Source organism: Drosophila takahashii, unplaced genomic scaffold, assembly GCF_030179915.1.
Source record: "Drosophila takahashii strain IR98-3 E-12201 unplaced genomic scaffold, DtakHiC1v2 scaffold_66, whole genome shotgun sequence".
NCBI classification, from domain to species: Eukaryota; Metazoa; Arthropoda; class Insecta; order Diptera; family Drosophilidae; genus Drosophila; species Drosophila takahashii.
The window spans coordinates 23,880-34,638 of NW_027221745.1; the positions used below are offsets into that span (position 1 = coordinate 23,880).

Here is a 10,759-nt window from a genome sequence, read left to right on the forward strand (position 1 = left end):
TTAAGAGGTACATATACTTGCATATGTCTCTTATTTGCATGTTCGGACTTAGAATATTTGTATACGCGTCACTAATAGGATGACGATTCAGTTGGCTACCTTAAGAGGTACATATACTTGCATATGTCTCTTACTTGCATGTTCGGACTTAGAATATTTGTATACACGTCACTAATAGGATGACGATTCAGTTGGCTACCTTAAGAAGTACATATACTTGCATATGTCTCTTATTTGCATGTTCGGACTTAGAATATTTTTATACGCGTCACTAATAGGATGACGATACATATGGCTACCATTGTTAAATATATTTAAATAAAATTTATTTAAATATAATTATTATTTTATATATATATATTTTATATATATATATATTCTGACTTAAAAAAGCCAAACAAAATAAACACAATTAAATTTATGTTTATTATCGAATCATCAAGCAAAGGATAAGCTTCAGTGGATCGCAGTATGGCAGCTGCTCAACCACTTACAACACCTTGCCTGTTACAAAAGTCGTTTACAATTGATTCTAGGCTTTGTCATTGTATTAAATAATGCTTTTATATGTAACTAGCGCGGCATCAGGTGATCGAAGATCCTCCCAATTTACTATGTTACAAATTACATTGGCATCACATCCATTGTCGTTTATAAAGTAAATTATAAACTTTAAATGGTTTAGAAGCCATACAATGCAAATTGCCCCTTATTTATCATTGCAGTCCAGCACGGATACGACCTTAGAGGCGTTCAGGCATAATCCAACGGACGTAGCGTCATACCACTGTTCGCTCGAACAAGTATTGTGCCATTGGTCCGTACCTGCGGTTCCTCTCGTACTACGCAGGAATGCTGTCGCAACAACGTTTTGTCATTAGTAGGGTAAAACTAACCTGTCTCACGACGGTCTAAACCCAGCTCACGTTCCCTTGCATGGGTGAACAATCCAACGCTTGGTGAATTTTGCTTCACAATGATAGGAAGAGCCGACATCGAAGGATCAAAAAGCGACGTCGCTATGAACGCTTGGCCGCCACAAGCCAGTTATCCCTATGGTAACTTTTCTGACACCTCTTGTTAAAAACTCTTTAAACCAAAAGGATCGATAGGCCGAGCTTTTGCTGTCCCTGTGTGTACTGAACACCGAGATCAAGTCAGCATTTGCCCTTTTGCTCTATGTGTGGTTTCTGTCCGCACTGAGCTGGCCTTGGGACACCTCCGTTATTATTTGAGAGATGTACCGCCCCAGTCAAACTCCCTACCTGGCAATGTCCTTGAATTGGATCATACCTGAGTAATTGGAGTTATACCAAATTTTCAAATCAAAAATACATAAATGCACCGTTTTATTAAAGAATTTGTTTGCGATTATATAACAAACTCGTGATACTTTGATCAAGAAGCTTGCATCAAAACCCAATACCATAAGATATAATAAATATATCCGTATAATGGCTAGGAAATGATACACGTTCCATTTAATCAAGTAAGTAAGGAAACAATAAGAGTAGTGGTATTTCATTGACGATACCAAACCGAAGTCTAATATCTCCCACTTATTCTACACCTCTTATGTCTCCTTACACTGCCAGATTAGAGTCAAGCTCAAAAGGGTCTTCTTTCCCCGCTAATTATTCCAAGCCCGTTCCCTTGGCTGTGGTTTCGCTAGATAGTAGATAGGGACAGTAGGAATCTCGTTAATCCATTCATGCGCGTCACTAATTAGATTTTTTTTTTTTTTTTTTTTTTTTTAATATAATGTTGTCTTTATTTATATCTGCCCATGGGGCATTATATTAAATGTTTTGATGAAATTTAACGGTGGGATAACAAATTATGTTGGTTTAATTGTATTTTATGTAGATATGTTAACTAATTAGATGACGAGGCATTTGGCTACCTTAAGAGAGTCATAGTTACTCCCGCCGTTGACCCGCGCTTACTTGAATTTCTTCACTTTGACATTCAGAGCACTGGGCAGAAATCACATTGTGTCAACACCCGCTAGGGCCATCACAATGCTTTGTTTTAATTAGACAGTCGGATTCCCCAAGTCCGTGCCAGTTCTGAATTGATTGTTAATTGATAATCGTTATAATTAATAAGAACTAATTGGTTTGACCCAATTAGTATTCTTAAAAATTTTAGCAAGAAAGTTCCACAATTGGCTACGTAACTAACTATCCGGGGAACAAGTAACTAACATAAATGCTAGAAACTCTATTTACCCAGAACGAGCACATAAACCATGTTATTGTTTCCCAATCAAGCCCGACTATCTCAATCTTCAGAGCCAATCCTTATCCCGAAGTTACGGATCTAATTTGCCGACTTCCCTTACCTACATTATTCTATCGACTAGAGACTCTTCACCTTGGAGACCAGCTGCGGATATTGGTACGGCCTGTTGAGAAGTTTGCGTGTCCCCACCATAAATTTTCAAGGTCCGAGGAGAAAATATCGACACAACAGTATATGTCATGCTCTTCTAGCCCATCTACCATATCTCTCTGCGAAAGACTTCCATGGTAGTACGGCTATAAAACAGAAAAGAAAACTCTTCCGATATCTCTCGACGGCTTCTTTATGGTCGTTCCTGTTGCCAGGATGAGCACGAGGCCCATATTTAATAACAAACGGATACTCAACAGGTTACGGAATTGGAACCGTATTCCCTTTCGTTCAAAATTATTCAAGTATATTATATTAGCTTGATTTGTATATATTGCGTTTTTGGTTTTACTTGAAAATTTTCGGCTTTCGCCTTGAACTTAGGACCGACTAACTCGTGATCAACCACTGTTCACACGAAACCCTTCTCCACTTCAGTCCTCCAAGGTCTCATTCGATTATTTGCTACTACCACCAAGATCTGTACCAATGGCAGCTCCATGCAGGCTTACGCCAAACACTTCTACGCATACCATTGTACCTTCCTACTCACTAAAGTTTCAAAATTTATATCACAAGTAATATAAATCATCTACTTTAGCGGTAATGTATAGGTATACAACTTAAGCGCCATCCATTTTAAGGGCTAGTTGCTTCGGCAGGTGAGTTGTTACACACTCCTTAGCGGATTTCGACTTCCATGATCACCGTCCTGCTGTTTTAAGCAACCAACGCCTTTCATGGTATCTGCATGAGTTGTTAATTTGGGCACCGTAACATTACGTTTGGTTCATCCCACAGCGCCAGTTCTGCTTACCAAAAGTGGCCCACTGGGCACATTATATCATAACCTTAAACTTCATATCAAGAAAGTTAAGGTTCTTACCCATTTAAAGTTTGAGAATAGGTTAAGATCGTTTCGACCCTAAGGCCTCTAATCATTCGCTTTACCAGATAAGATTATTTTATATAATATTAAAATGCACCAGCTATCCTGAGGGAAACTTCGGAAGGAACCAGCTACTAGATGGTTCGATTGGTCTTTCGCCCCTATACTCAATTCTGACAATCGATTTGCACGTCAGAACTGTTTCGGTCTTCCATCAGGGTTTCCCCTGACTTCAACCTGATCAAGTATAGTTCACCATCTTTCGGGTCACAGCATATATGCTCAAGGTACGTTCCAGTTAGAGGCATAAATAATATAAATATCATTATACATAACTATATAGAACGCCCCGGGATTGTGTTAATTAGCTATAAATAGTTAAAAAACTAATCCCATTATTAGTCAAGTTAATTACGCTATTAGGTTTATATCCCAATAACTTGCACATATGTTAGACTCCTTGGTCCGTGTTTCAAGACGGGTCCCGAAGGTATCCTGAATCTTTCGCATTGTTAATCCTACAAGTGCATATAATAAACACAAAAATCAATGATAATCATGCCATTATATAATTCCGAAAAATTAACGCACTGTATTCATATAAATCTATCAGCACTTTATCAAATTAATAACATTTATTCTGTGTTAAAATGCAAGCAATTTAATTTGAATAAACTATAAGTTATATTTTATGATAAATTTGGTATGCTAATAGATTACAATGTCCTTATATGGAAAAAATGCACACTATTATCATAATATTGTTTAAATATTACAATTTTAATGATGAATTTTCCATAACGGATATTCAGGTTCATCGGGCTTAACCTCTAAGCAGTTTCACGTACTGTTTAACTCTCTATTCAGAGTTCTTTTCAACTTTCCCTCACGGTACTTGTTTACTATCGGTCTCATGGTTATATTTAGTTTTAGATGGAGTTTACCACCCACTTAGTGCTGCACTATCAAGCAACACGACTCTTTGGAAACATCATCTAGTAATCATTAACGTTATACGGGCCTGGAACCCTCTATGGGTAAATGGCCTCATTTAAGAAGGACTTAAATCGTTAATTTCTCATACTAGAATATTGACGCTCCATACACTGCATCTCACATTTGCCATATAGACAAAGTGACTTAGTGCTGAACTGATTTCTTTTCGCTCGCCGCTACTAAGAAAATCCTTGTTAGTTTCTTTTCCTCCCCTAATTAATATGCTTAAATTCAGGGGGTAGTCCCATATGAGTTGAGGTTGTATATAACTTTTATTTGCAATTAATTCTTTATATATAATGATAAAACATTTTATTAAATTCGTTTAAAGCTGACGTATATATATATTAATGGCATTTATTTGTAACGAATTAACGAAGAATAATAATATTGTCAACGTTTTTCATATTTCAAATCATTAATAAGAGACAATTCTAGATAATATTTTATGCTAGACATTTCTCAGTATTATTTGATTGAAAAAGAAAATATTCCTCTTCGTTTTTCTCAAAGTTTAATTACTATTGTGAGATAATGTTTTTCATATATTTGTTAATATTATGAATAAAATAATTAAATTATTTTTATCCAATAATATACCATATGCTTATAAAATTTTATTATAAAATTTGTATAAACAACTTAATTAGCATAGTCTTACAACCCTCAACCATATGTAGTCCAAGCAGCACTATAAAATTAATTAAAGTACATAACAGCATGGACTGCGATATGCGTTCAAAATGTCGATGTTCATGTGTCCTGCAGTTCACACGATGACGCACAGTTTGCTGCGTTCTTCATCGACCCATGAGCCGAGTGATCCACCGCTTAGAGTTTTATAATATTGGTTTTAAATTTGGTCAAATATGTTTTTATTGAAAGAAATTAAAAATACACCATTTTACTGGCATATATCAATTCCTTCAATAAATGTATTTATATACCTAAAATAAATGCTGCGAAATGTCTTAGTTTTATATAAACAATATATATCAAAGTATTATTTGTAATGGCATTTGTTTGTTAATATATATTGATAATTTTATATAAAACATTAACCTGAAACCAGGTACAACATTGTATATTTTAGGTTGTTGCATTATCCAATGTATGATCATCATCAAATTAGTTGGCCAATACATCTCGCAACGCGTGTATATTATGGTCCATATACACACAAAAGTTTATAATAAATATATAAAATATATTTTATTATATTAATAATTCGATTTGCTTGTTCGAATTTTATGTTTGTTTCTATTTAATTTATTTGTAATAATATTATATTATTACAATATTTCGATTTGCTTGTTCGAAATTTATTTGATCTTTTACTTTTAAGATCATATTTTTGGTATAATTATTATTATAATTATTATGTATATATATATATATATTGGTAATTTGTATTAAATTTGTATTAACAAATTTTTTTATTAACGGTAAGGATATTATACAATAATGATCCTTCCGCAGGTTCACCTACGGAAACCTTGTTACGACTTTTACTTCCTCTAAATAATCAAGTTCGGTCAACTTTTGCGAAACAACCGTAACACACAAGGCGTCACAGTGATCACGTCCGGAGACCTCACTAAATAATTCAATCGGTAGTAGCGACGGGCGGTATGTACAAAGGGCAGGGACGTAATCAATGCGAGTTAATGACTCACACTTACTGGGAATTCCAAGTTCATGTGAACAGTTTCAGTTCACAATCCCAAGCATGAAAGTGGTTCAGCGGTTTACCCGGACCTCTCGGTCTAGGAAATACACGTTGATACTTTCATAGTAGCGCGCGTGCAGCCCAGGACATCTAAGGGCATCACAGACCTATTATTGCTCAATCTCATTATTGCTAGACGCAATTTGTCCATTTAAGAAGCTAGTGTCCTTATAATGGGACAAACCAACAGGTACGGCTCCACTTATATAAACACATTCAAACACAATAAACATTTTACTGCCACCATGAATGAAGGCTATATAAGCTTCAACACCATAATCCTGAAGATATCTATTTAATATATTTGAGTCTCGTTCGTTATCGGAATTAACCAGACAAATCACTCCACGAACTAAGAACGGCCATGCACCACCACCCATAGATTCGAGAAAGAGCTATCAATCTGTCTTACACACTTATGTTCGGACCTGGTAAGTTTTCCCGTGTTGAGTCAAATTAAGCCGCAGGCTCCACTCCTGGTGGTGCCCTTCCGTCAATTCCTTTAAGTTTCAGCTTTGCAACCATACTTCCCCCGGAGCCCAAAAGCTTTGGTTTCCCGGGAAGCGACTGAGAGAGCCATAAAAGTAGCTACACCCAATTGCTAGCTGGCATCGTTTATGGTTAGAACTAGGGCGGTATCTGATCGCCTTCGAACCTCTAACTTTCGTTCTTGATTAATGAAAACATCTTTGGCAAATGCTTTCGCTTAAGTTAGTCTTACGACGGTCCAAGAATTTCACCTCTCGCGTCGTAATACTAATGCCCCCAAACTGCTTCTATTAATCATTACCTCTTGATCTGAAAACCAATGAAAGCAGAACAGAGGTCTTATTTCATTATCCCATGCACAGAATATTCAGGCATTTGAAGCCTGCTTTAAGCACTCTAATTTGTTCAAAGTAATTGTACCGGCCCACAATAACACTCGTTTAAGAGCACTAATGCAGGTTTTTAAATAGGAGGAACATATGAAAAAATACAAGTATTTAAACACATATAAGAACTCCACCGGTAATACGCTTACATACATAAAGGTATAGTACTAACCACAATTGTAAGTTGTACTACCCGTATGAAGCACAAGTTCAACTACGAACGTTTTAACCGCAACAACTTTAATATACGCTATTGGAGCTGGAATTACCGCGGCTGCTGGCACCAGACTTGCCCTCCAATTGGTCCTTGTTAAAGGATTTAAAGTGTACTCATTCCAATTACAGGGCCTCGGATGAGTCCTGTTGTTATTTTTCGTCACTACCTCCCCGAGCTGGGAGTGGGTAATTTACGCGCCTGCTGCCTTCCTTAGATGTGGTAGCCGTTTCTCAGGCTCCCTCTCCGGAATCGAACCCTGATTCCCCGTTACCCGTTGCAACCATGGTAGTCCTAGATACTACCATCAAAAGTTGATAGGGCAGACATTTGAAAGATCTGTCGTCGGTACAAGACCATACGATCTGCATGTTATCTAGAGTTCAACCAATATAACGATCTTGCGATCGCTTGGTTTTAGCCTAATAAAAGCACATGTCCCATAAGGTTCATGTTTTAATTGCATGTATTAGCTCTAGAATTACCACAGTTATCCAAGTAACTGTTAACGATCTAAGGAACCATAACTGATATAATGAGCCTTTTGCGGTTTCACTTTTAATTCGTGTGTACTTAGACATGCATGGCTTAATCTTTGAGACAAGCATATAACTACTGGCAGGATCAACCAGAATAATGTTTTCGTTCATATTTCATTCATATTTTTTGAATAGAAATTAGTAATATAAATATAATAGATTTTATTTCCATTTTATATGTTCGGTTTTTCTTAAATATTGATTTTAATTCAATATTTTTTTTTTGCTTTGTGAAATAATTCTATTTTAATTCGAATACGGCCATTTTTATATGGCATTCGTATACGTTCTTTAATTTTTACTTGTTTCGCCACTAATATAACAAGTTTATAATTGATGTTAAAGAAAAAGTACAACTTTTTTATAACACAATTTTCAATATATATTGTTCTTTCTATAAGTTTTATTATATTATATATACATATTTCATTCTAAAATATCATTTTTGTTCAACATACATAATTATTGTATCCACACATGTACAATTTTTTGTTTAACCAATATAAATATTGAGTTAAATCATTTGCATTTTGATGATAAATTTAAAATTTATCTTTTCCATATAACTCTCTGGTAATATATGATATAAAACCGAGCGCATATGAAATTATTTTGATCACTAATATTGCAATTATATTTTATTATAATGCTTTTTGTAAACACATTGTACCGGCAAGCGATACTCTGTGCCCAAACGACAGGGGATATAATAATTTAATATAAATTATCATATATACCTGCCACCAAAGATTAACGATAAAAGTCGGAAACAATTTGTTATTCTATATATAATAGAAACTTGACCTCTGTTTCACCTTATTATCATGGGTTTATAATATTAACCGCGTAGCCAAGTCTTAATTTCATTTAAGAAACAAATTTATACGGATAATATTTTGATTTTAATATATGTTGTTCTATTGATAACAAAAGTATATATTATAATATATTTTGTTCAATAGTAGATGGACTACTTACTGTACCATCCTTATTTTTTATTATTATTGATATACATTATATTGACAACAGCATATGATATTCATATGGTTTGTTCAATAATTAATTGGTGGACAACCACTGACCATCCTATAGTAGTTTTTGGCCACGACGTCTAAATATCGAAATTATTTAATTCCGTTTGCCACCCATACGATAGATATTAACTATCTATAATAATAATGTGTACGCATAAAATATTATATGTATATATATAGACCAACAGACAAGCACTTCACCCTATAGTAGTTTTTGGCCACGACGTCTATATATCGGGCATATTTAATTCTCTTTGCCACCCAACCAAAGATATTCACTTTTTATATAAAAGTATATATTTGATCATATTAATATAACCAATTATTTCTGCCATATTCATATAATTTCTTTATGAATTATTTTTTGGTCATATCCATATAATCTATATGCCGTATCCATATAATGAATACGGCATATCCATACAACTAGCCATATTTGTATGTCAATGTATATTTTATTATACATTTTTTTCTTTATACATATAATATGGTATTTCCATATCGCTATAATTGAATTATATGTATAAGATATCATTTATATATAGCATTGCCAAAATAATATGATAAACATAAATTTTGAACAATACGGCCGGTCGGCGAGCACTGCCTCCCTATATATGTTTTTGGCCACGACGTCTAAATATTGGCTATTTTTCGTACTACTGCGGCCCCGGTGTATGTAAATTGTGCTTTTTTCGTAATGATGCCAACATATCTATATGACTCATTATTTTCTTCCATATCAATATAACTTCTTTTATTTCCATATTCGAGTAATTTCTTTATTTGCCATATCAATATAAAATATTTTTTGGTCATATTTGTATAATCTATATACCGTATCCATATAATGAATACGGCATATCCATACAACTAGCCATATTTGTATGTCAATGTATATTTTATTATACATTTTTTTTCTTTATACATATAATATGGTATTTCCATATCGCTATAATTGAATTATATGTATAAGATATCATTTATATATAGCATTGCCAAAATAATATGATAAACATAAATTTTGAACAATACGGCCGGTCGGCGAGCACTGCCTCCCTATATATGTTTTTGGCCACGACGTCTAAATATTGGGTATTTTTCGTACTGCGGCCCCGGTGTATGTAAATTGGGCATATTTCGTACTGATGCCAACATATCTATATGACTCATTATTTTCTTCCATATCAATATAACTTCTTTATTTCCATATTCAAGTAATTTCTTTATTTGCCATATCAATATAAAATATTTTTTGGGCATATTTATATAATCTATATGCCGTATCCATATAATGAATACGGCATATCCATACAACTAGCCATATTTGTATGTCAATGTATATTTTATTATACATTTTTTTTCTTTATACATATAATATGGTATTTCCATATCGCTATAATTGAATTATATGTATAAGATATCATTTATATATAGCATTGCCAAAATAATATGATAAACATAAATTTTGAACAATACGGCCGGTCGGCGAGCACTGCCTCCTATATATGTTTTTGGCCACGACGTCTAAATATTGGGTATTTTTCGTACTGCGGCCCCGGTGTATGTAAATTGGGCATATTTCGTACTGATGCCAACATATCTATATGACTCATTATTTTCTTCCATATCAATATAACTTCTTTTATTTCCATATTCAAGTAATTTCTTTATTTGCCATATCAATATAAAATATTTTTTGGTCATATTTATATAATCTATATGCCGTATCCATATAATGAATACGGCATATCCATACAACTAGCCATATTTGTATGTCAATGTATATTTTATTATACATTTTTTTCTTTATACATATAATATGGTATTTCCATATCACTATAATTGAATTATATGTATAAGATATCATTTATATATAGCATTGCCAAAATAATATGATAAACATAAATTTTGAACAATACGGCCGGTCGGCGAGCACTGCCTCCCTATATATGTTTTTGGCCACGACGTCTAAATATTGGGTATTTTTCGTACTGCGGCCCCGGTGTATGTAAATTGGGCATATTTCGTACTGATGCCACCATATCTATATGACTCATTTTTTCTTCCATATCAATATAACTTATTT

At 33.9% G+C, this 10,759-nt stretch overlaps 3 non-coding genes across 3 annotated transcripts; all 3 read right to left on the bottom strand.

Annotated features, from left to right (window-relative positions):
• Nucleotides 1-430: 430 nt before the first annotated feature.
• Nucleotides 431-4,541, bottom strand: LOC138914621 (large subunit ribosomal RNA). The gene has a single exon (XR_011420446.1). It is a non-coding gene; the product is annotated as a large subunit ribosomal RNA (ribosomal RNA).
• A 398-nt stretch (nucleotides 4,542-4,939) lies between these two features.
• Nucleotides 4,940-5,118, bottom strand: LOC138914623 (5.8S ribosomal RNA). Its single transcript, XR_011420447.1, has one exon. It is a non-coding gene; the product is annotated as a 5.8S ribosomal RNA (ribosomal RNA).
• Nucleotides 5,119-5,741: 623 nt separating this feature from the next.
• LOC138914624 (small subunit ribosomal RNA) lies at nucleotides 5,742-7,732 on the bottom strand. Its single transcript, XR_011420448.1, has one exon. It is a non-coding gene; the product is annotated as a small subunit ribosomal RNA (ribosomal RNA).
• Between the last annotated feature and the right edge of the window lie 3,027 nt (nucleotides 7,733-10,759).